The sequence below is a fragment of the Leopardus geoffroyi genome, chromosome B3 (genome assembly GCF_018350155.1).
Source record: "Leopardus geoffroyi isolate Oge1 chromosome B3, O.geoffroyi_Oge1_pat1.0, whole genome shotgun sequence".
NCBI classification, from domain to species: domain Eukaryota; kingdom Metazoa; phylum Chordata; class Mammalia; order Carnivora; family Felidae; genus Leopardus; species Leopardus geoffroyi.
The window spans coordinates 56,290,467-56,315,859 of record NC_059337.1 but is presented as its reverse complement, the minus strand read 5'-3'; the positions used below and the strand labels follow the sequence as shown (position 1 = coordinate 56,315,859).

General features: G+C 42.9%; 1 protein-coding gene across 12 annotated transcripts in view; it reads left to right on the top strand.

Annotated features, from left to right (window-relative positions):
- SEMA6D (semaphorin 6D) overlaps nucleotides 1-25,393 on the top strand; it is a 576,018-nt gene that overhangs the window by 517,684 nt on the left and 32,941 nt on the right. For 9 of the 12 annotated variants that reach the window (XM_045449843.1, XM_045449839.1, XM_045449841.1 and 6 more), the window contains exon 1: nucleotides 4,067-4,626. The exons of 1 other annotated variant lie outside the window; for it this stretch is intronic. The gene's annotated coding sequence lies outside the window, so the exon portion shown is untranslated. Of the gene's footprint in view, nucleotides 1-3,436; nucleotides 3,487-4,066; nucleotides 4,627-5,347; nucleotides 5,438-25,393 lie in introns of those variants that run through there. 2 more of the 12 variants (XM_045449832.1, XM_045449834.1) reach the window with 2 other exon arrangements.

The window sequence follows — 25,393 nt, the reverse complement described above, 5'->3', positions numbered from 1 at the left end:
GCCCCTCCCCCATTCATGCTCTGTCTCTCTCTGTCCCAAAAATAAATAAACGTTGAAAAAAAAAAATTAAAAAAAAAATGTTTAAGAAATTAAATTCTGAAGTTTACTCCTAAAGAAAACAAACAAACAAAAGATTATGAATTAAGTTACTACTTATCACTGATGGGAGATGTATGCATATAACAATAAAGCATAATTGCTAACCATCTATAGCACTAGTCCTTTAAGTATTCTTTCTGGGTGTGGAAAGAGCCAGATATCTTCCTCCTTTTCTTTCTTTCTTTCTTTCTTTCTTTCTTTCTTTCTTTCTTTCTTTCTCTCTCTCTCTCCCTCCCTCCCTCCCTCCCTCCCTCCTTCCTTCCTTCCTTCCTTCCTTCCTTTCCTTCTTCCCTCATTATTCACTCATTAAACCAACATCCTTACAAGGGTACTATGCTTGCCCTGGGGATACAGGTGAGTAAGTCCTTACTCTGGAGGAGCACACAGTCTAGAAATGACTATACTCTTTGGTTTAGCACATAAAAGAGTGTGAGAAGGTTGTAGGTTCCATCATCTGATCCGTTTCACAAGTATTTAGGGTGCCCACTAAATGCCAGGCACTGTGCTAGGCACTGGGGCTGTTCAGGTAAAAAGACAAGATTCCTGCAGTTAAGAAGCAGCCAGTAGGGAAGACATCCTGAACAGATATTTTCCTTACAATTTGGCAAATTACATAAATGAACTTGCTGGGACAGCACAGAAAAGAGTTGCTGAAACCCATCCCGGGGCTAGTAGAAGGAAGGAAATTTTGATACTTAAACAAAATTTTTGGTAAAAGTCAAGTAAAACAGAAATTAAAGTACCTGAAATGATGGGGAAAGAGCACCCCCAGAAAGCAGAGATACCACAGGTGAACACATGGTGACCTGAAACAACATGACACAGTGGGGGACTGCAAGGGGGCCACACAATGCTAAAGCCTAAAGCACAAAGTGGGACAGCATGCGGGGCTAGAGGAGTAAAGGGGCCAAAAGGTTAAAAGTGTATAAAAGCAATGGAAAGGACCAAATGCCAACAAACTACATAGAGTGAGCACTTTCCTTAGATTTCTTTCCACTAAAAGCCAAATTAAAAGAGTGTCATTTTCCTGGCCGTCAAGATTCCGGGAACCAAGGAAATGATGAATCCTTAAGAATAATGTTCGGATCCTGACCGAAAGATAAAGGGTACTAATCTTCCGATGTCAGCGGATTGTCCACTTCCCTGCTTCTCTCCCCCAGTGAACCAAACATCGAGATTGGCTCAGAGGTCTAGACTGATAGCCAGACTGGGAACGTGTCTAATCCTTGGCTCCAAATGACCTATTAGCACACAGCCTTCTGCAACCTAAAAGTTTTTTTTTTTTTTTTATTCCTGGCTTTAAGAACTCAGTCCAGGGTAAATTGCACTCTCAGGGAGTGGTGCTCCCCTAAAGTTGGCCATCGTGGAATTTCTGCAAAGAATTCAGGCATCTAAAGAATTGAACTTTTTTTTTTCTTTGCTACCATGGCAGACACAGAACAACTCCTAAGGGTTCTGCCTCCAGGTGGGTGGCAGTTTGACTCTCATCAAGCCCCTGGTCACCCCCTAGCATCTTCATTCAGTGCACAGAGCCCTCTGCCTGCAGTGGGGGGGGGGGGGCTTCCTTTCTTGATGGAGAAAATACGAAATGACTGGATGTAAAACAGGCACAGCTTTCTGGGTCAGAAGTTGGCTGGGGAAGGGCCCTGACTGCCAAGTAACTTGCAATGATGTCAGAGCCGAGCACAACCAGAAAACACCAGCCAGCCAGCCAACAAAAGCCTTAACAACAACAGAAAAATCACAGAGCTGCCTTGCCAAAGCTGTTCTTTCCGCCCCCTACCCCTTTCTTCGAATAGGAAGAACAGCAGGAAGAGAGTTTATATTTTAAAAGACTCTCCCTCCTCCTCCCTCCTTCTTCCTTTTGGTAACAAAGTGTTAACTAGTGAGGAAACAGTGCTCAGGATGAGTCCCCCAGCAGTTCCTTGGGGTGTCTTTTTTGAGTTCCTTTTCAAGGCTGTCAGTGGAAGTTTCAGAAACAACTCAGAACAAGGGTACTTTTTCTAAATGTGAGCATGTAACTTTGTGCAGGGGAGAAAGCAGGAACCATTGAAGAGAGGAAAATCCTTTCTCTTGCCCCCTTCACTCTTTCACGGTAACTAACCATACTCAAATGAAAAGTTTGGTGGAAAAGCTCTTCTTTCTTTTTCTTTAAATAGGGGTATCTTGGTTCATTCCAGCCATTTAGAGCCCTCAGTGATTCATAACTCAACTGGAAATTAATAAAACACAGCCCCGTTCTTGAAAATGAAGTTTGGATTAAAATCTTCTTGTTTTGGAATATATGGCCTTTTTTTTTTTTTTTTTTTTCATTTGTGACAGTCAATTTTAAATGATGTCACTTCAAGGACATTTTCATTTCTCCCACAACATATTACACGAAACACTTGCCTGTAAAACCGGCTCATTAGCCTGCAAAATTATACTGTACTGAATGGCTTTCATTCAAAGTAGAAATGGGATTTTTAGTAGGCAATTTCTGTATTTTATAAAGATAAAGCAATGTTTGATTGCTTCTTCCCAGCTGTTTTGCTTAGTGGTTATAAAGAGAAATTGGAGGGGGTTGGTGGGGGGGGCGAGAAAGGTAATATGGGGGCGGGGTGTGTAAGGGTGTGTTTAAAAAATAAATCTTAGATTAGGAAACCGAGGCAGAACTTCACAGAACAACTGGGCCTGCTGCTCCTCGAGGCTGCAAGGATTTGTCCTCTGGATTGTCTGGAGGAAAGCGCTGAAAAAAAGTGAGGGAAGGAGAAAAAGAGGGAAAGAGGGAGGGACGCGACAGGGCTGCTTGTCAGGCGGCGGCAGCCACGGCGAGCTGGATGACTGAGGCTCCGGGAGTTGCTGAAGGAGCAGCCCTTCAGAGGCGGGGAGAGGGAGGGTGCGCGGCAGAGCGCCGGGGAGGAGGGACGCGGAGGCCACCGCGGGGTCAGCGGGGCCGCGGCGCCGGGCTGGGGGCCTCCAGGCGGCGCTGGCCGCGGCGCTCGGGTGAGGGTGAGCGCGCCGGGCCGCCCGCGCCTCCTGCCGTCCGAGCCCGGGGGTGGGCCCCGCGCCGCGAGCCGCCTAGTGCGGGGAGGGAACCAGCTCCAGCTCGCCTGATGGATTGACTTGGAGATGGATCGAATTACACCATTTGCCTTGCCTCGATTTGTTTTGCTCCCGCTCCGTCCCGCTGCTGCTGCTGCTGCTGCTGCTGTCGCTGCTGCAAGGACTGGTGGTGGCGAGTTGCAGGATCATATCGAGGAAGCCAGGACCCAAAGAGAGAGAGGGATATATATTTTTTCTTTTATTTTCTTTTTTCCCTGCGCGTGACAAGCTGCTTTTTTTCCTCTTTTTTTCTTTTTTTCCTTTTTTTTTTTTTTTAATTGTTACCAGCCGACCCCCCATGAGGTAAGACCATCTTGTAATTTGCTAATGCTCTGGGCTCCTGGTGGGGATCGGACCCAGATCCTCAGAGCCCGAATCGCAGCAGCCCGTGTGTGTGTGTGTGTGTGTGTGTGTGTGTGTGTGTGTGCGTGTGCGCGCGCGCGTGTGTGTTGTCACTGGAGAGTTGATTTCTATTGCCAGCAGCTCTGTCCGCCTGCGGACGCGCAGCGGGCTGGAGAGGTTTGGCGGACCCGTCAAAACTGGCAATGGGGGAGGCCTAGGGGGAGGGGCACGTGGACTTGGAGACCCCCCTCCACTGTGCACCCCCCATCCGGGAACAAAAAAAGGGCGGAAGGAGGGGGGCAAGTAAAAGTTTCTTGCCAGGCAGCGCCGGCTCGGCGCTCCCCCGCACGCTATCAGTGGGAACCCGGGCTGCTCGGGTGCTCGGACACGGCGTCTCCAGCCGGAGCGGGAGCCGCGCCGAGGCCGAAGAGCCGGCTGCGGACTCGGCCGCCCCCTTCCGCCCGTCGGCCCCGAAGCCGACGCCGGGACCATCGGGGTCGCGCAGCGCCCGCAAGGCTAGGAGGGGACCCGCGAGCATTCGCCTGCGCCCGTAGAGGGGGCGCAGCGCTGGCACCGCGACCCTAGCGGCTCACCGCAGAAGCCCGCTACCTGTCAGTGCGCCCCGGGCTCGGACGGCCCCCGGCAGCGCCTGGGGGCGGGGGCTCGGGTCCTCGGCCCCTCCAGCCCTCCAGCCCCCCAGCCCCCCGGGCTGCAGTCCGGAGGGCAGCCACTTCCCACCCGCCCTCTCCCCCTGCTGGCCGAGCGCGCCGCGGGCGGGCGCTGGGGCCCGGAGCTGCCCACAGCCCACCCCCCCACCGCCCACCCGGCGCCCCGGTTTCTTCTGCCGGCCACTCTCCCCCGCAACTTTCCGTGCTTTGTTCTACGGCTGGAAATGATTTACGGATGCGTCTGGGATAGGGTCTCCGCCAGGCGGCAAGAGCCCAGCGCTGAGATGTGTGACGTTCTCATCTACCCATCAATTATGGATGGAAACAAATAAGGAAGAGTCAATTTTGCATGAGCCCCTTCTCCGGCAGCGAGGCGTCCTGCAGCCGGGAGGGAGCCGCCGCTCGCGTCGGCAGGGGGATGGTGAGGAGGAAGGTAGGGAAACTTTTATTTCCCGTCTTGACAGCGATGATGTTTGTTCCTAGTCTGCAGAAACTGATACAGCAGCCGCCTTGGGTAATTTCGAAGGGCTTAAAGCTTGCTCTGTCGTGTGTAAGTGTTGGATTGAAATAAAAGGTCATAAAAGACTTGGTGTGGATGAGAACTGGGTTTTAAGAATTTCTTCTACTAAATCGACTCTCAGGACCTCCTCTGTCAGGTGATTGTTTAAATACCGAACTTGTAAAGAGCTGAATGTCATGGAACTAGAGGAAAATGAAGTAGCAGTATTAATTAAGGCATTAAAGGAGCTGAGGGTAGTACTCTGTTTCTGAGGTGACCAGTCAGCAACCCCAGTTGCCCTCACCAGTCTCAGGCGGGTGACTTTCACAGAAGGGACAGTAGATCGTTATTATAGATACATAGACTTTGTAAACAGTAATTGGACCTCATGCCCACCACTATGGACGGCTGCTTTCTCTTTAAAATAACGGTAGTGTTTCCAGTTACTTGGGAAAAGAAAGGTCTAGGGTAATTTTCCTAAGAACTTCTGGGTACTCAGAATCTTAAGTCTGCAGTAAAAAAGTCTAGGTGCTTTTTTAAGGACTGTCCTTCCCTCTGCTTGTCCTTTGGGGTAGTAAAGTGGATTATTGTGTTTATTTCGAGGCTAAAGTCCTAGGGAAAGGTTTAACACTTTTTTTCTAAACTGTTTTCGTCTCTCTTCCTCGGAATAGGAGAAATACTTGTTTGGAGAAATTTTTCCAGGTTTCTTCCTTATAGAAGTGAGAAAAACCTCAGACAGTTCAAGGTGAGGATTTCACTGTCCTTTTGGTAGTTTAAACAATAGGTTTTGATGCTGGTCTGTTCAAGTTGTTAAAAAATCCTATTGCTCTCTTAGGTGTCTAACTCGGGAAATTAAGTTGTATGTAGTTCTGTTTAACATAGTGAGTGACAGGCATATTCTGTCAGGCTGACAAATATTACACAAACATTTACCCGGCTTAGATAAATAGAAGTTGCCAAGTAAACTCTGAGATTTGGCCCCAGATTATCATGCATTTAAAACATCTTAAGGTAAATAAACTATTTACCTTAAGCCATAGCTGGGTTTTGTTTTTTATAGTTAGTGTCTGTGCTTTGATTTAGGTCCCTGGCTTGTGCTGTCAGAAAGACAGTTAAGTAAATAACCCTAGGATCTCCAAAATGTGTTGTTTAGCAAACCATTTTCTTCCATTAGCACATTTAGTTAGATTAACAGCCAGTTACTGTTTCTTACTGGATTCTGCAGAATATTGCTACCGGTCATCGCTTCTACCAGAGATGCTACATAGATTACCTTTTTTGAGGAACATTTCTGTGATGCAGGACAGTATGCCAGGAATATTGTGACTTCTCCATCACCAAACATCTGGTTAACTCCAGTTTGATTTCGATTTGTGGGCATTCTGCTCTCTTCCTTTTTTTTTTCTTTCTGTCTTCTCTCTTTCTTTCGTTTTTTTTTTTCTTTGTTTTTGTTTTTTGGTTTTTTTGGTGGGTTTTTTTTTGGTGCCCACTAATAGCACCATCTGGTCATGTCTCCCCTGGTTTGATGGATTTCAAAGATGCCTGTGATGGAAACCTATTAGTCCTTAGAGTGAGGGCAACTTAGAAATCCGGTGGACTTCAGTTCACTGGCCGCTTGCAGCGCAGGAAGGATCTGTCCAGTAACTGTGCTCTGGGTAGCTGGGCCCCTGCATCCTTGTGTGGTGGTTTCTATTGCTTGAAAGGCACACAGGCAAGTAAGCAGGAACCAGAGCTTTGGTTCACAAAGATGCCCATCATTGTTAAGGACTTCTTGAAACCGGAGAAGTTCTTCACTTCTTGCTGCTCCATCATAATGAACGCTGGTAATTAGCTTAGTCATTGTTCTTGCATGTGAGTTTCACTAAGATACAAAGAGTGAAAAATGCATCTGAAATGGGGTCATTTTTTACCCTTCTGATGCATTTTACACAGACTTAGGAGCCTGGCTGAGTGCCTAACCATTATCGGTGTCACCGTAGGAGGTGAACTCCCTCCCTTGCATATTGCAGGATAAAATATTACCTTTTATTTCAATTAATAGACTTTAAGGCTGCATATTCTAGGTTCATTTCTAGAGGAAGCAAGAGGTACTGGGGGTATGCCAGCCAGTCGGTGTTTATTGAGTACCTGTCATTTGCAAGGAGCTGTGCTAGCCAATGTTTCAACACCAGGTGAGGCAGACATGTTTCTGTATGTTCAACTTAAGTAAGAATGTAAAGAAATAGAGAATGGGAAAATGGATCCCTTGGCAAGAAATGTAAATATGCATCATTTTTTGAACCATGTTGTTTAATCCTAAAGATTCACACTAAGAATTCAACACCCTATTAGTGTAGTTCACGAGTTGAAACTGTCATTAGAGCAGGAGAACTCATGTGAATGGAGACTGAGCATTGAAATCTACCAAAGCCAGTGTCTTAGGTTGCTGCTTATTTCATGAATGGCTGCCTACTTCTCGTTCGGGGGGAAAAGTGCTCTTTGATTTGTTCCCATGACACATACAGAGAATAAAATTCATAGGACTGTGTTAAGCATATCAGAACCCTCTTCAGTTGAGGTGGCTGTTGTTGGGCGGACTTTTTTGTCCTCAGACCTGACAACAGCTAATACATGCAGCTGATACAAGTGGGGCCGCTTCTACTTCCCCTCGTCCAACAGGAAAACTAGGAAATGTCCTTGCTTTGAAAAGCGACCATTTATGTAACCAAGGGCGATCAAATCAGTGGTCCACATAGATACCACATGAGGTGGACTTATTTCTCAAACTTTTCGTTTCTATTAAGCTTTTGTTAGCTCACCCAGATTAGCATTTTAACAACCCTGAAGTGAACTTCTGCCATTCTCTCTACTTGGACACAGTGTGTAGATCATCCATCATCCTGTCCTTGGCTACAACAGGCTGCTGGCTCCATCACCATTTGGAGCTACACAGAATCCATCCGACTGTGAACGGCACAGCTGGCTACAGCAATTTTTTCTTCCACACCACTGGCAGCATTGTCTGGCTGTGGTAACTAAAGTTAACACCCAGAACGGGAAGTTTCCATTGTTTGGCAACCTGTGCTGGGCCCCTCGTCCAGTTCTGGGCACACACCTGCAGTAAGACTCTGCTGACTTGCAACGGTGCGCTCCACGTGAGCGAGGACGTGCCACAGCCTGGTACAGCCCAGAGCAAAGCCTCTTTGGGCTCGATACAATTACAGCACCAGAATTACAGAATTAGAAGGCTTTCAGACACCATTCTTCATTCACCGTCAGAATGCAGTCTTTTGGAAAAAGGGAAGAACAGAATGAAAGTAGCCTTTGGCCCGTGACTCCAAATGACAGAAAACAGAAAAGGACTTTGTCAAAGTTCTTTGGAGAACTGAACATGTCATTGCTTCCTCCCTTTTCCCAAAGAGCATGTGATGTAACTAAATCTGGGGCCCATGTCTAATAGAACCCAGTGCGTTCTATCACCTTTTTTTTTTTTTTTTGGCTTTCTTCTTTTTTTCTAAGAAGATAACCTGTTACAGCAGTAATTGTTTGATAAAACAAGAGTGACATGAGGTGGATACGTTTGTTAAGTTATGTTGCAAAACTTTAAAAACCAACTTTTAGAATTGGAAGTGCTGCTTTTAGAGTTTGATGTGAGAGGGGGAGACTGCCTGGTATTTTGGTCAGGATAGTCTTCTCGCTTCTCTCCCTGGTATTTGCTACTGAAATCAGCCACAGATCAGCTGGGATGATATGACGGTGATGAAGGTGATAGAGAAAGGGGAAGGGGGAAAACAGCAACTACCATAATACCTACCACTTACTGTTAGTCTTGATCTTAATTACATTGTGTAACCTTCAATCAACTGCACTATGTGGGCTCTGTTATTATTATCACTGCTTTATCTAAAAAGAAAACTCAGGGACCTGAGAAGTCAGGTCATTTTCCTGAGGCTGTACAGCAGGGAGGTAGGAGGTAGAGTCGGGATATGAACTTAGGTTTGCCTCACATGTCAGCCCACACCCTTTAGTCACGACACTGAATTGTTTCTGGGAACATGGACCGCGCTACTATTTTGTGACTCCCTGATATTTCTGACTTTTGTTTTCAATAAAAGAGTCCTACTTTGAGGGAGAATTTTACACTGAATGAAATTATATGTACAGTGTGGCTGTCCTCTTAAATTTTAACCTTGCTCTAAACTAAATCATATTGTTGCACTCTTCTTTCACTTTTATTCCTGGTGGCCAAATAATTATGACACTCTTCTTTTCAAGTGTCCTAGAACAGCATCTTCTTCTCCCGCCATCTTTCTCCATGGTAGGCTTTCCTGTCCAAGATTACAGTGGCATAGGACAAATGGCAATATTCATCACTCTCCACCAAAAAAGTGAGTCTGCATCAGGGTGCAATTGACATTCATTTCCCTGATCTTGGCAGGTGAAGATCCATTATGTATCCCTGTCCCATTTCCCAGGAGTATTTATGGGCCCCATCAGCAAAGACAGTGAGAGGTGCAGCTGTTCACGCATTAGTGGCACCAGGATGGAAAGTGTATTATTGAAGCTTGACTATGTATTATATTGTAATACGCATTTTTCTTACTTATGGCTGCAAGAGAGTCCTTTTACCTATACGAGTAATCAGACACATTGTTGAGAAATTGTCACTGGTGCCTCAGCATTTCTCTGGTTGCCCTTTTTTTTTTTTTTTTCTTATTCAGGATTCCTATGGGAGGGAGAACAACAAATACACATTACCACTACACAGAATGCTGAAATTTAAGGTGTTCAACATATATTTACGGGAAAGAAATACGGGTTTTAAGAAGTTCAGTATGTTGGTACATGTATAATAAGGCCTCGGGAAGATCTGCAATTACTTAGCCTATTACTGGAGTCTGTATTTAAAAATAAAGTCAGGAATTTCTACTCAGACGAAGAACTGGCACATATGAACCAGAGCAGATGAAGCTCTTTGAGAAAATAACACTTCCATTCCCAGGAGCCGGCTGTCAGCAGACCAGAGACTGACTCCCCCCTGCGTCTGCGTTGGCCTAGGCACCACTTGTCATTATAGGGGTCTCTGGAAGCTTTGTTGGTCTGCAGAGTTGTCTACACCTATCAGTAAGTCCCCAAACCTCCTCCCCTGGGTAATTGGTAGATCAAGTAAATAGATGTTTAAAAGCTACAGAAGGAGGAGAGGGAGGAGGAGAAGGAGGGGCAGAAGAAGGAATAAAGAATGTTGCAGTTGTTTCTGTTTTTGTCATTGCTGGGGTAACCATTTGTTCATTCAGTCATCTTTTACCAAGTGTCTGCTCTGACAAAGTAGGTGCCAGGGTGGGGAAATGGTTCAAAGAGGAACTGACACAGAGTTCCAGAGCTCAAGGGTCTTATTGAGTGGTATAGAAAAGACGAGGTGAACACATAGCCAAAATAAAATGGCGAGCATTGTAAGTGCCAGAAAACATGCACACAGACCTATGGAAATTGAGAGGAGTGAGAAGTTATTTCTGGCTAGGGTAGTCAGGGAAGGCTTTATGGAGCCACTGATATTTGAGCTGGTCCTTGAACTAGGTGGGATTTGGACAGGTGGACTGTGAGGGGCAGTGGGGGAGGTGGTGAGAGGGAGGGCATTCCAAGCATAGAGAACAGCTTAGGCAAAGGCCCTGGGGTGAGGGTGGGGGCAGGGATCTAGATCAGTTGTCCACATTTGAGTTATAACCTAGCACAGACTTGTCTTTCAGGTGTGAAGAGGCAGTTTGCCAGGCAATCCACAAATATTTATTAAGTATCTCTGGTCTACTCCTCTTAGCCATTCGGCAGATGGCCCCGCGGCTTAAGCCATCAGAATGAATGGGATCAATCTTGTGGCGATTCAGTAGACTGCTCTGTGATCAGTGCTAAAAACTCCATATCAACTGCCAACTGGTTCAGTGTTGCACGAGAACATTGCAAGGGAAAATACAATTTTTGCCTCAAGATGGTTCCCCCCACGGGGCTGTATAGCAAAGCCAAACTAGAAGGCTCCTGCCTCATTGGTTTCATCTTTTTTAACCTGAAATAACTCTAGACATAGACTCTATGAGGAATAGATTGCGTACATCTATGAGGAGGATTGGAGATGGGAAAGGGGGATATGGAGAGAGGAAGCTGAAGAGAGTAGAAATAGCATGAGTTGGACTCTAGGTGCTCAGTCCACCCTGCAGGTCCCATGAGGCTGGATTGCCTGTTCATCCCTGAAAGGTAGCACAGCGAGTGATGTGCAACAAATATCTTAGTAAATGTGTCTATCAAGTTTAACATTTTATTACACTGCAGAGGTAGCCTATCATGCCTGGTAAACTCTGCAAAAAATGAGGTTGGAGCTGACAGTTTTTTCCCAATAAAATGAAAACGTAGCAGTGAACAACTTGGAAAGTTACTAATGCTTCCTTTTGGAAAATCTCATCCTCCAGAGACCCTGGGGTTTCAGCTCCACTTTCTGGGTCTGAGCTTTCAAGATAAACTCAGCCCCATCAGTGGCTGCCCACAACCCCACCTTTCCAGCTCCCTCCCCACCTCCCTTCTCCCTCCTATGCCCAGCCCTACTCCAAGATAGGCTGTTGGGTATGAGGGTTTCCAAGCCATCGTTAACCCTTCAAGTTAACATAAATTGTAATCAAACCACTTAACCACAGTTAAGTTTAATGGTGGAGGTGCTAAGCTTCATGGAAAGAAAGACGGGTCATTCAGTATAGTATAAGCATGCTTATTAGAACGCATAATAAAGGAAAAATAAAATGAAAACAATTACATTAGGGAATGATTAAGCCAATTACTTTGCCAAGAATTGTTCCAGCGGTTCAATTTTCCTTGGTATATTTAAGTCTTTTACAAGCTAATAGTTACGTGACAGACAGTCTGAGAGAAGACTTAGGTCTAAAGAATCACTGCCAATGAAAGATCAATCAGAAATTATAAAATAGGTCAATGGGGAAAAAGGATTAAGCATATACAAGTTCAATATCGGGAACTTTTCAGGAATATTCCAGTGACATAAAGCAAAGAACCTGTTCAGTCAAATAATTAGTCTGGCTCCCACCCAGTTATTTTTTGAAGCCAAGGACACGCTGCCTCCCCCTGCATAAAAAGCACAGTTGCCTTCCAGACGGGACCTAAAATAAACTGGCCTGGCTCAACTGCGCTAATAATAGGAGCTAGCGCTTACTGTGTGCCATGGCGCTGTGCCCAGCACTCTAAATATGTTATCTAATTTAATCCTCAGGCTACCCCTGAGAGTATAGGACTGATAGGTAACCTCAAGCTAGCATCTACTGAGTGCTTACTGTGTGCCTGATACACTTTTAAGTGCATATACTAAATGATTTGATCAGCGTTCGTTGAGGGAGGTATGATTATTAATAATATCCTAGTTTTATACAGGAAACTGAAGGAAACTGAAGTCGGGGAGGTTAAGTAATTTTCCTAGGGTCAAACCCCAGGGGACTTAGATCCATGAGAAAGAGCATAGCAGGGTGTTTAACACCTTGAACTCTGGAGCCAGCCTGTCGGGTGTGAGTCCTGGCTGTGAGTCCTGGCTGTGTGACTGATCAGCTGTGATCAAATTATTTGAGCTCTCTGAGCCTCGGTGTCACCACATAAAGGTGGCTGATGTTGGTAGTCCCCACCTGGAAGGGTTGTTGTGAGACCTAAATGAATTAATAGTTGAACAGCAGTTAGAATAGCGCTTGGCAGGTAGTGAGTGCTATATAGACGTCAGTGTCTGTTTAACAGAAGTAAATGCAGTCTGGCTCCAGAGCCCATGCTTTTAGCCCTTATCCTGTGCTGTCTCTTCACAGGTGACTTTATCATATCTCTTAACTGATATAGAGACCTTGAGGCTAGTTTCACAACCAGCTACCCTCTACCCTCATGCACCATACTTGCTACAAATTCAGCCAGACTGGAAAGGAGAGTTTGGCTGGGGAGGTCCAGCAGCCTGCAGATTTAACCCAGACCTTGATGCCTGGTTGCATATCCCTGACCCTGATGTCAATCATTTCAGATTCATGATGGCAGAAATCTGGCTTCTACTGTTGATTGTTTTGAAGGCCGATACAGATGATTGGTACGTGTTCTGTGCTGGTTGCCCCCTGGGCTGATGAAAAGCTGAATAACACCCCGAAAATCTAGGCACAGTCCCAGACTATTCCTGTCATTACCCACATCTTCGATCTCTACCAGTGGTCCTCTCATCAGAATCACACATGGTTAAAATGCAGATTCCCAGGGCCCCAGCACTAGGAGCTCTGTTCTGCTGGGTCTGGAGTCTGTGTTTGCAACCAACATCTCAGGTGACTCACACCCTGCAGGCCCTTGACCATGCTTTGGGAAATGATGCTGTGGTGTGGCCAGAGCACGGATCCCCACCCCGACAAAGTGCTAGACTTCAAGTCTAGTGTTGGCAGGCCACTAGGTAGCAGATCTGAAACCTCTCCCCTACAGCACGGGAAGAATGGTGATGAGCCAGAGGCATCCCAGGTAGCTCATGAAAGAGCGAAGAAAGTTATGAAATCTGCTCAAAGCTAAAGAGGCTTTTTTCCCCCTAGTTGGCAAAAAAAAAAAAAAAAAAAAAAAAAAAAACAACTTCACAGTGAGCAGAAATTAAGAAAGAAAAAGGGCACTCACTTATTTCTGCTGACTGGCCTATATCATTTCATAAATGGAGTCCTAGGCCAGTATTCATAGCAACAGTTTTTGATTTAATGATAAACTGAGATAAGGGTAATCAAACTTCATGCTTCAGGGCATAAGGTGATTGCCTGCTGTGGTCAGGATGGAATTTTTTCCCCTGTGCTTTGCACAATTGACTAGATGCATTAGAGAGACTACTCAGGCTGCACTGGAGAGCTGGGGCTGGAGGCCCTAGTGAAAACTGCGCTGGGCGAGATCATATGGGAAATGGGCTGGTATGTGATGAATAACCCCACCATCCTTTGGCTTCATCATTTTTGTTTCATGTGAGGATTCTGCATACCATGACTGTGTATTTCTGTAAACCACATGATGAGATTGAGAGTGTACTATGTTTGGAATCAGATGACCTGTGGCCAACAGAGTGCTCTCTGAGTGACTGAAGAAAGCACTGTCCCCTCAGACCCTCAGTCTCCTCCTCTGTGGACTCACAATTATAATAAGCATCACATAAGACATCAGAGGTGAATGTGCTCCATAAAAGCCAGCTAAATGCTGCTCCTATGTAAGGTATTATTATGATAAAATGAATTACATTTTGTGGAATCACCATTTATTATAATCAGCAATATGTAAATCCCTAATCTACATGATGATATCAAATGCATAATCACAGTGTACATTCTTGAGTTTTTAGCTGCCAAGCACTGAAGTGTTTTATTTATATTCTCTTAATGTAATCATCACATCAGCCCTTTGGGGCACATTATTTTTTATTCCCATTTTATAGATCAGGACACAGATGCTCGAGGAGCATCATCAGTTAGACTCCTATTGCTGTTATAACAAATGATCACAAATTTAGATGCTTACAACAACACAACTGTATTACCTCACAGTTCTGGAGGTGAGAAGGCCCAGATGGGTTTCACTGGGCTAAAGCAGGACTGTGTTTCTTCGGCAGGCTCTAGGGGAGAAGCCATTTCCTTGTCTTTTCCACCTTCTAGAGGCTGCCTTCATTTCTTCACTTGTGGTCCCTTCCTCCAGCTTCAAAGCCAGCCATCCCTGACTCCGACTTCTCCTTCTATGGTCACATCTCTTTCTTGGATGTATGCCTCCCCCTTCCATCTTTTAAGGACCCTTCTGATTACATTGGGCCTGCCCAGATAATCCAGGAAAATCTCCCTCTTTTAAGATCCTTTGCTTAATCACGTATACAAAATCCCTCTTGCCGGGTAAAGCAGCCTCTTCACAGGTTCCAGGGATCAGGGTGTGGACGTCTTTGGGGAGAGGTTGGGACAATATTCTGTCTGCCACAGTTCAGTACCTCACTAGGAGATGGCAGAGGCAGTCAGAATTCATGCCCAAGCCTGTCTGACTTCAAAGCCCACCATCTCAGCCACTCACTATGAAACCTTCTTGAGTCAATCAATGGAAGAAACAGTAAAGTCATAGAACATAAGTGCTCAGGAGGGCCCTGTTACTTTTAGAATAATCAATTGGGGGCTTTTAAAAATAATCATTATAGTAGTAACAAAACAAAAGTTAACCATACTGATCTTCATGTCCTACTTTGTACTAAGCGTACTATACATAGTCTTTTCATTTATTTTGTGTGAGTTTCAGTATTATTTACCCAATTAACTGCATTTACAGAGTCCCTGAATCAAGGTGTCTTCCATGGGATGATTGAATAAAGAAGAAGAATTTAGGGGACTAGAGGACAATTTTGGAGGATTGTAGGGAAGGTGTTTTAATGGGTTTACCAGACATCTATGGGCAAGGCACTGGCCTTGCTGCCCTTAGTTCTCTCATTAGAACAAAGTGAAGTAGAAATGGGCAGCACAGAGTCTAGAGAATCTCCAAGATTCTTTCTAGTAGCAGGACTCCTTAATGCTATATTAACTTTCATATTTTAATTACCTTGGTAGTAGGATCAAATCTATTGGTGATTTTTAAAAATTTGAATTCACTTCGTAAAGAGACACATTCTAAAAATGTGTCCGCAAAAAGAGACAGACACACAGATAGTCCAACTTTCAAATTTATTATCCGCCATTTATATTTTACAACACTTTGCTCTTTTCTTTTGGGATCACTTAAACTTCATCGCCGCTAATATAGTTTTTAGACTCAATTTTCAGGAATACATAGATAGTATTTTCAGTTAGCAGTAATTTCACTCATTCAGCTCTCAGGGGTTGATAAACTACCATTGCACAATTTCCCTGTAATTTCAGTTACATCCCTGAAGAGCCATCCCCCATTGAACATGTAGGACAGATAGGGCAAATGAGTTTCAAAGTAGAGAGCCAAACCTGACGGGTTGGTAGTGGCTGTTGCAGCTTGCGTTGTAGAAATTTGTGAGACTGCATCCAAGGTCAGAGAGAAAAGGAAAGCCTTGACTGATTAGTAAGATCTTCTGTGAAAAAGGTATGCTGAATGGTAGCCCCTTTGCAGCAAATTTGCCGTCTTTGATTCAGTATTTTCTTTAGGGACACATCTCTCCCTTGCAACACTCATAGTCACTAATGGTATCCATATAGGTTGATAAGTATTTAGTGCAGATGTCATCTGGCGTGATGTTGATGTCTCAGCTAGCCCCGAGAACAGAGCTTGAATTATCTGACCCATGAGAAGGAAAATAAGTAACTCCCAATGGAAAAGAAAACCTGGTAATGATTACTTTTCCCAGTTCTTGCCATTTGCTTTCTTTTGTTGCATATTCCCTCAGTAATGCCTGTGTGTAACGTTTTATGTGAAACATGTTTATGTTCAGCGTTTTAATATTTCAGACTCCAAAACGTGATAAACGATTGTGCCGCTACAGATAACACCCTCACCATAGGTATATAAACATGGATGTGTATAAAAATGGAACATCACCACACATGTACACAAACACATACAGAGATTTTAAATGATAACTTTCAAAGTCACGCAGACTAGGGTTGGAATCCTGCCCTATCTGCTAACTAGATGTGAGTAATTGGGTATATCATTAGTTTCTCTAATTCCTAGTTTCCTTTTGTGTTAAGTGGAGAAAATATCACTTAGCTTAGAGATGTGAAATCAATTAGAGATATTGCATGGAAATTGGCCAGAATAGTCCTTAGAACATAATAGGTGTTAGTCATGTTGGGTTTGGCAACCAGTAACAGAAAATCCAACTCAAAGTTGCCTCAACGAGGACATGTGTATATTAAGTCGCATTATAAGAAGTCATGAGACGGAGTGGCTCCAGGACTGGTAACTTCTTTGGTTCAATAATGTCATCAAAGACTCAGGTGCTTTCTGTGTTCTCTGCCATTCTCAGCCTGTCATCTTGGCCTTGGTGAGCTCTTTTCATATTCCCAATAAAACTGGCACATTCTATGTGAGTATCCAACAGATCAAGAGACCAAATCTAACTAAGAAACCTTTCCTAGTAACACATTTCTCCTTGGTCTCTGTGGATAGAATCATTGACACCTTTTCATGGCTGAAGCCCAAAGTAGTCTTGGGCAGGGGGATGGGTCCACCACAATGGACTTAGATGGGGAAGACTTTCTTATCAACAGACACCTGAACAGAATCAGCATTTTGTTACAAACTGTATTTGTATGTATACATTGTTATATATGCATAATGTGTACACACAGTGTCTATTACATAAACATATTCATGAGTGTGCTCAATCTATAAAACTTTGGTGTTTGGCCAAAAAATATTTTTCTGCCATTATTTGAAAATTTTGCATATCTAAAGCAGATTTTTTTATTTAACCAGTCTGGCAATTAAAAATTATAAAAGATATGACACCAGAGGACAGTGCTACAAAATGTGGACAGAACATATATACAATGAATTTAAGGGGAATCTGAGTGATTTAGTCAGTTTAGTGTCTGCCTTCAGCTCAATTCATGATCTCACGGCTCTTGAGCTCAAGCCCATGTCAGGCTTTGTGCTGACAGCTCAGAGCCTGGAGCCTGCTGTGTCTCCCTCTCTCTCTCTGCCCCTGTCCCATTCATAGTTAACACCCTCTGTCTGTCTGTCTGTCTCTCTCTCAAAAATAAACATTAAACATTTTTAATAAAAAAATGAATTTGCTTTTGCTATGCTTCCACATTTTTCCTTTATTTTCCCCCGTAGGTTGTTTTAAATAAGAAGTAAGATACCCTTGCCACTTTGAAATGTCATAATAAATACAAGCCATAATTATGAAGGCACCCTTATCACTTGAGAGGTAGATACAGAAACACTAACTATATTTTCTTCAATTCTGAGACATTTCATGATTTTAAACTCACATTTTCTTATGGTTCCTACTTCGAAAAACCATTAGCCCCTAAATCTCTGTGAAGTTTCACGTGTTTCTGTTACACATTGTAAATCTGTATCTACTGAGGAAAGTTACCCACTTTTTTTTTTTTTTAATCTTTCTTGTCCCTTAATGAAACAAATATACTACAAACTACCTGAGTGGAAATCTTAGCTTGGCTCTGAGCCTCCTTTCACTCTGTACTGTTAACCTCTTTTCCCAGTATAGTAATGCAATAAATCAGTCCTAAGGCCCCATAAAATGTGGGCAAGGAGGCTCCTCCTTTACCTGCCTTTGTACAACTGATCTGCCTTTGTAGTAAGCTGAAAATTAACCGCCTAGATTTTCATTTCTGTTCACCAAAGTGAAACTTCACTCAGGCCTTATCAAATAAAAGTCTCATTCTTTCAAGTCAAGCAATAGCTCCTGTTCTGTTCTTCTTGGTATATCCAACCTGCACTATTTTCCTTTCAAAGAACAGTGAGTCTCCAGGAATCCAAATAGTCTGAGGTCAAATTCTGATTCCACCACTCAGCCTCTCAGAGCCTTGTTTTCCTCACTGGAAGATCAGGGTAATATATCTACCTCATAGAGATGTTATAGGGTCTTCTTCAGGAGGAAATATATTCAAAGCACTTGACATGATATCTGACATAATAAAAACTCAATATACTGTAGTAGTTTTATTGTTATTACTATTGTTTTTAAATCAAAGATGCCTGGCAATGTATGAAATATTCATATCTGAAGGGCTTGCAGATTTTGCACATGGGTAGGTTCCATAAAATATATCTGGACGGCTACTTCTAAAAGCAGAAAGAGAAAAAAAGCCAAAACCATCCTGGTAGGAAGTTGGCGTTTGTCGAGCACATAATAATAGCACGGTAATGCCACCACCTGGGTGCGTTGCCATTCACGTCCTGGACATAGATCTGGCAAGTTATCTGTTATTGGGGCTGGGAAGGTTTATTATGTTAAGCGGTATTTTCAGATTATGAATTGTGACACTTAAATAATGGACCAAGCACTCGCAGTGACTTGCTGTATTAACTCAGCCTGACGCTGAGTCTTAGCCATAGTCTCCAAGATGCATTCCTTCCCTCATTTCCTTATTCACTCATTCACTTACCCACATGACAGATAATTTTGGAGCGTTTTCAGGATTCAGAGCCTTTCTTCCCTTTTGCCTTCCATGAGTCCAAGTCCAGTAAACAATTAAGTAACTGTACCCAGGGTCAGTTTCCTGGGTGTGTTACCTGTGCAGTCACACTTGGCCCCATGCCAAGAACACTCTGCTGTAGCCATCTTAAAATTCATAAAAAAATAAATTTTCTAATAAGGACCTCCATGTTTTCATTTTGCACCGGACTGGCCCCTGCAGATCATGTAGACTGTCCTGATGGCTGCTTTTCAACAATGGCATTTGTTTTGTATTGATCTGAGTAGATGGACATGAGTTGTAAAGAGTCCTGGGCTCTGGCTCTGAGTTCCCGCTGCATCATCTACTCAGACAAACCATGTAATTTCCCTGGGCTTTGGTCCTTTCAGTTGTAAACTAAGGCCGAATAGACATGGCCTCCAGGGTCACTGCCGGCAATCCTCACACTTCAGTAGACTAAAATACTAGTATAAAATTATGTCAGGCCTGCATTTGGATTGTAATTGTGATGATTACACTCTCAAGACTTCATATTAAGACATGGGGATTATGGAAGCAAAAGAAACACAAAGTGGAAATCACAACTCTTTTTGAGAATTTGAGCTGTATAGCTGAAACCTTTGACCTCTAGACTAGGCCTACAAGCTTTTGGGTGGTTTTACAACATAAAATCAAATTCATTGAGATGGGCATTATTCTGCTCATTTCATTTGGATCTGTCCTTTCCTCTCTCTAGATTTTTATGCTGATATCCCAGAGGAGACTTAACTAACTCCAGTACTTTGGCTGCACTTAAAAAGAAATCTATATCTAAGGCCTTAAAATTCTAATGTATAAATGCTGGCATCCTTGAGAATTTTCTAATTTACTATCCAAGAAGTTTGGTATATTGCAGGGTGATAGCCAAAATATTTAGCCAGCCCTCTGGCATGGGTACTGACCAATTAAAACAGACTCCACAAGGTGATACCAAGTGAATACCAGCTCAGGGTATATACCATGTAGTCTGACACTCAGTGTTAACTGTTAGAAAGGTACCACCATACTCAGGGTGGCCTGGATGTCTGCACAGACTCAGTCTCCCCAAGGTGTAAAAAATAAGGTACTGCTATGGAATCTACATTTCCTTAGTGTAAGAACCAAGATATCTTCTGGTTCATTCATCCTGACATCTCTGAGAGCACAGTTACAAATCCTGTATTAAAACTTACAGCTATTTGGGGCGCCTGGGTGGCTCAGTCGGTTGAGCGTCCGACTTCGGCTCAGGTCATGATCTTGCGGTCCGTGAGTTCTAGCCCCGCGTCGGGCTCTGTGCTGACAGCTCAGAGCCTGGAGCCTGTTTCGGATTCTGTGTCTCCCTCTCTCTCTGCCCCTCCCCTGCTCATGCTCTGTCTCTCTCTGTCTCAAAAATAAATAAACGTTAAAAAAATTTAAAAAAAAAACACTTACAGCTATTTAATGGCAAGCACAGACTTAAGATGCACTCGTGTTTGTGTGTTTGTTTTTCATCAAGTTGAGGTCACCAGCAAATTGCAGTGAGTAAAGACATTTCAGAGAAAAACAGCCTCTAAATTAACTGAGATTCAGAGTCCTTGTTTTGAGATACACCTTCAGTACTACCGGAAGCCACCTTCTACTTTAGTAAATTTTAAATCACAAGACAAGTTGATGCTCCGAGTGTGTCTAATCACCCACCTAAACGTTTGCATCATCAAGTGGGCTTCTCCACTTCATAGGCACGCTGTTGGCCTGTTTGAGCGAAGAGATGGGGTCCGTCTGCAGGGTTAAAAGCCTGCAAACAACTCTGGTGTAAGACTAGCAGGAGCCAATTAAGAGCAAAGCCATGATGCTTAGTGCTATGGATTTCATCACTTAAATTTTAAGGAATTTTTCCTTTGGCCTTGATCAAGAAGTGTTAATGTAGATTCTTTTAAACAACTGAAATAGTTTAGGGCGTTTGTGTGTGTATGTGAGAGACAGAGAGAGAGAGAGAGAGAGGTAATTTTTCTACGTTCAAGAGCTACAACTATCATGTCTTTAGGCCTCCTAAAATGTATCCAGTTTAGGGGGTTGTGTATTTATTTACTTACCCTAATTTAACTTAACCTTATTTAATTTTATTTTCTCCTGATGGAAAACATCTTGACTTCTGCCTATTTTACTGTGTGCAATAGAGTGCTTCACTTAGAAGCCTTGGAACCAAATGGGAGCTCACATTTTAGCTCCCAAGAGATTTCTTCAGTCCTAATGGTTGGTGGAATGATGTGTTTACATTTGCATTAGCATTGAGTGGGCTGATTTGAAAAGGGCTGTAGAGAGAACTGAAGTCTGCCTTCTTGTTGCTCTAACAGCTAGTGACAGAGGTACAGAATTATCCTTATCTGCTGTGGTATTTATTTTATGACTAAGAAAAATGGCTCAGTGTGACGAAATTCTGAAATAGATTCAGTGTTCCAGCAGCCACTTATCTCTAAGGTAAAATATATAAACAGTTCTGCTTGGAAATTAGTTTATAAAAACATGTACTTAATGTTTTGCTACACATTCAAATGAAAGTTAATCTAACGCTTAGATTGTCACTTGGTTGGATCACGGTGAAGGAAGGTGATGACTACACAGTGAGCAAGAAAGCTGGCAGAGAAAGTGTCCTTACTTCCTGCCACTCCACTCACAGGGCTTTAAGTGGAAATTTGGGATTTGAATGAGCCAGGGCTTCCTTCTCCACTTCCCTGTGCATGATTTTAGAGTCGAGAAAGGAGACCGTAATGCCAGTGTTTGAACCGTTGGGGTAAAAATGGTTTTGGCTTTAAATATCCAAGTACTCGATGGCAATCAGTTTTCCACTTGCTTTTGCTGGTGTACATTTGACCACTAAGAAGTCGAAGCCAAGTTTTCTTTCTCCTGTGTGACTGTAATTCTTAATTTTTAATGCAAAAGACAATCACTGTATTACTAGCACCAAGAGAAGAGCAGTGATTTTGAATTGGCATGGAGCTTTGTGAAAATTGGATTAAAGTTCACTCTAAAAATAGAAACTGTTGTTGCTGGTTTTATTTTGGCAGTTTATATTTTGAAAGTCTAGGAAGGGAAAAGTAGAAGGTTGGGAGGGGAGAGGAACAAAGCCAAAATTATAATGTGCTAATTTAACTTCAATTTCTGAATTACTTCCATTTTCTCTGACTGAACACCCAGAGTATAAATATGATACAAAATGATAGAGGACTTATTCTCTAGGAAGTCACTGCCTAAAATAAGCTGTTTTTCGTGGGATCCAAGTATCAGTTCTTGGTTTTATTCAACAGAAGGGCAATAACCATCTTGACCACAATGGTCAATTAACTGCTTAATTGAGTTGGAGGGTAATTTTAATTTGTTTAATGGCTCGTCTCTCCATCCCACCTTCTTTAAATATTAAAAAAATACAAAGTTTTGTTTTTAAAAGGCAAAAATACTGATACAAGCTATTATGTAAAATACCTTCTTTATCTTTTCCATTTTAATATTTGCTTTATATGTATCTGTGTCTTTATAAAGTTGTAGCCAGTAGATTTACAGTTTTATATTCTGATTCTTTCCCCACTTAGTATTATTACATCATAAGCCAAGGATTGCTGGTCTTCCTTACTGTCATCTTAATGGTTGCATAATATTCCACAAGGCTGATGTAATATACTTTTGATATAATTTCTTCTCCATGTTTAGAAATTTAACCTGCTTCCAGTTTTTTCACCGTGATGAATAAGACTACAGTGAGCATCTTCCTCGATTAAGTTTCTTTATTTTTCCTTCTTTAGATTATTTACTTAGGATAAATCATTAGAGGTAAAATTACTGAGTCAAAGGTTAGTTTTTTCTAAATAGTTGTACTAAGTTACCCTGCTATGTGCAATATATTGATTGAGATATATTGCAATCCCAGCTTCACTAGCATTAAATAGTATCCTTTTTTCAAAAAAAAAAAAAAAAAAGCTAATTTAAGATAGTACCTCATTGATATAATTTGCTTTTCTATGATTAATAACAAGAAGACATTATCTTAAGAGACTGGGACAAAACATCTTAGGGACAAGTTTTGTACTGCTTGACACGTAGAAAAACAATCTGAAAATTGCTGCTGAGGAATTGTCATGGCATCTGCATTCCGACCAAAGGCTCCCTCTGTTTCTGCAATACCACCAGCAGTATCTTCTGCAATATATCTGACAGCTAGCTAATTTGAGTCTTTTGCTGGTCTAAGAGGAGAAAGCAAAGAAAGCAATATTTCAAGATAGAATACCTAGAAAAGATCCAGGAAGGGATTCTCACCTAAACATGGAGTCTACAAATTATCTAGCTGCATTAGAAACCGCCTCAAAATCAGGTGTTTAAAACAAAAACAATCAAGGAGCACCTGGCTGGCTTGGTCGGTGGAGCATTCTCCTCTTGATCTCGGGGTCATGAGTCCCAGCCCCACATCGGGCACAGCATTGACTAAAAAAAAAAAAAAATCATTTATTTGACTCATAGATCTGCTTTTTGGAAGACACTACTCTGCTCCACGTAGGATCATCTGGGATGGCTCAACCAGGGGCTGTAGGATCCAGTTCTGAGACAGCCCATTCACATGGGGCCCAGTGGTGTTGCTCTTCAGCAGAGAGTTCAGCAAGGACTGGCCTGAGTTCCTCATTATAGGGGCCTTCTCCATGAGCAGCTTGAGCCTCCTCATACAATGGTGACTGGTCAACATCAAGTATCTGAAGAAATCGGAAGTGGAAGGTGCCCATGTATTATGTCCTGGGCCCAGAAACTGGCACATCACTTCCAGCATATTCCATTATTCAAGTAGTCATATGCCAGATTCAAGGGGAGGGTATATATATATATATATATATATACATATATATATATATATATCTATATCTATATCTATATCTATATCTATATCTATCTATATATATATATAGATATAGATATCTCCACTTCTAAATGGGAACAGTGTAAAAATATTTGGTTGCCATGTTTTTAAACTGCTATACAGAATTTCTAACCCTTTGAGAGGTTGAAAATCTAGATACTTGGAACATCGTGGCCTGGGATGTATTGTAGCAGTAATTCCCACTCCCTACTTTTCAGAATTCCTCAGGAGTGAGATCTCCATTGACCCCATTTACCTTTCCCACAAGGAATTCAGCCCAGCATCTCTTGGATTAACATTTCTGCTACTGGGAATCTAGCAGTATTCCTTCTATTACACAGCCTTCTTCAGGAAGCCAGGTCTCAGTGCTATTAATCATCGGTTGTCAGGGCTCTTTTCTATTAAGATAGATATTAGAGATGGGCTTGAGTGTGTGATGTGTCTCCAGAAGAATAATGACATTAAATATATTTGGTGCATTTATACTGGCAAAATGCTTAACTTCTAATGTGCCGACAGCCATCTTTATGAGGATCTTGCCTGATTGCTGAGTGGTTGACTTAGGTGTTTCCATTACTAGTACCACGAAAAGGGAAATTATTTGAAGTCAGTTTCTTTGTCCAGTCTTCCAAAGAATATTACAAGGGAGAATTTGGAACTGAAATCTCTAGAGTTTATATGCAGAAAAGATTAGATTATCACAGGGCAGGGAACAGAGCAGAGAGAAAACAGAGTGATGCTAATAATAATACCAACAGCAATAACCATGCTAATAGCTAGTACTCACTGTGCTTATTCACCAGGCAGTTCTAAAGGTTCACTGTATATTAAGCCTACAACCCTCAGAACAATCCTTTAGGATAAGTGGAATCATTTTCTATTTTTCAGAGATGCAAGGTTAAGTAATTTTTCCAAGGTCACACATCTAGTGGGTGGTGGAGCCAGAATATTTTTCAAATGTGTTTCCTCGTTGGATTATATAAGAGGATTTCTTCTCAGGAGTGGTGAAAAGATGGACCATTATCCCGTTGCTCTTTCCTTGGGTTCCATGCAGTGACAGCGCATTTCCAGCCATTTTACGGGGCTGAAGTGGGAGGTGGGTGAGAACTTCCCCTTTGATGTCCTCTTATTGGTCCTTGAAGACAGAAACTTGAGAAGCGGACAAGCTCTCTAGAGGCAGAGACTACCTTGCCACGTGCCTCCCCCTCACATCTGCTCTGCCTGGCCTGCCAGACATGTAAAGGAACAGGTTCCCAAGCGAGGCTTTCTTGAGCTTTGAAGGACCCGGGAGCAAAGAGGCTTTCCACCTTCCATCAGGCCTTCCAAGAGCACCCGAACAGGGAGATTCCCTGGCCCCGGAGGCGGGTCCCTGCTGCATCCCTGCAGGGATGCATCCCTTGGAAACAACTGAAAGACTGCTGATTATGTCAAGGATGGTAGGGAAGTGGCCTCTCACTGCTTCAACGGTGGAGACGGGGAAGAGGTGGAAGCCAGCTTCCAAGACTTAGGGAGGCAGGATCTTGGCTCTCGTCCTGCATGAAAGTCCTCTTACTATTTTATGTTTTTCACAGAACCTTTATTTGCTACCATTACCTGCTATGTCATCAGGCTGAAAGAAGGGATGCAAGGGAAATAATGCAGTCCATATTTTAAAACAACAATGATAAAATCAAGCTAAAGATAGGTATTTTTCTTT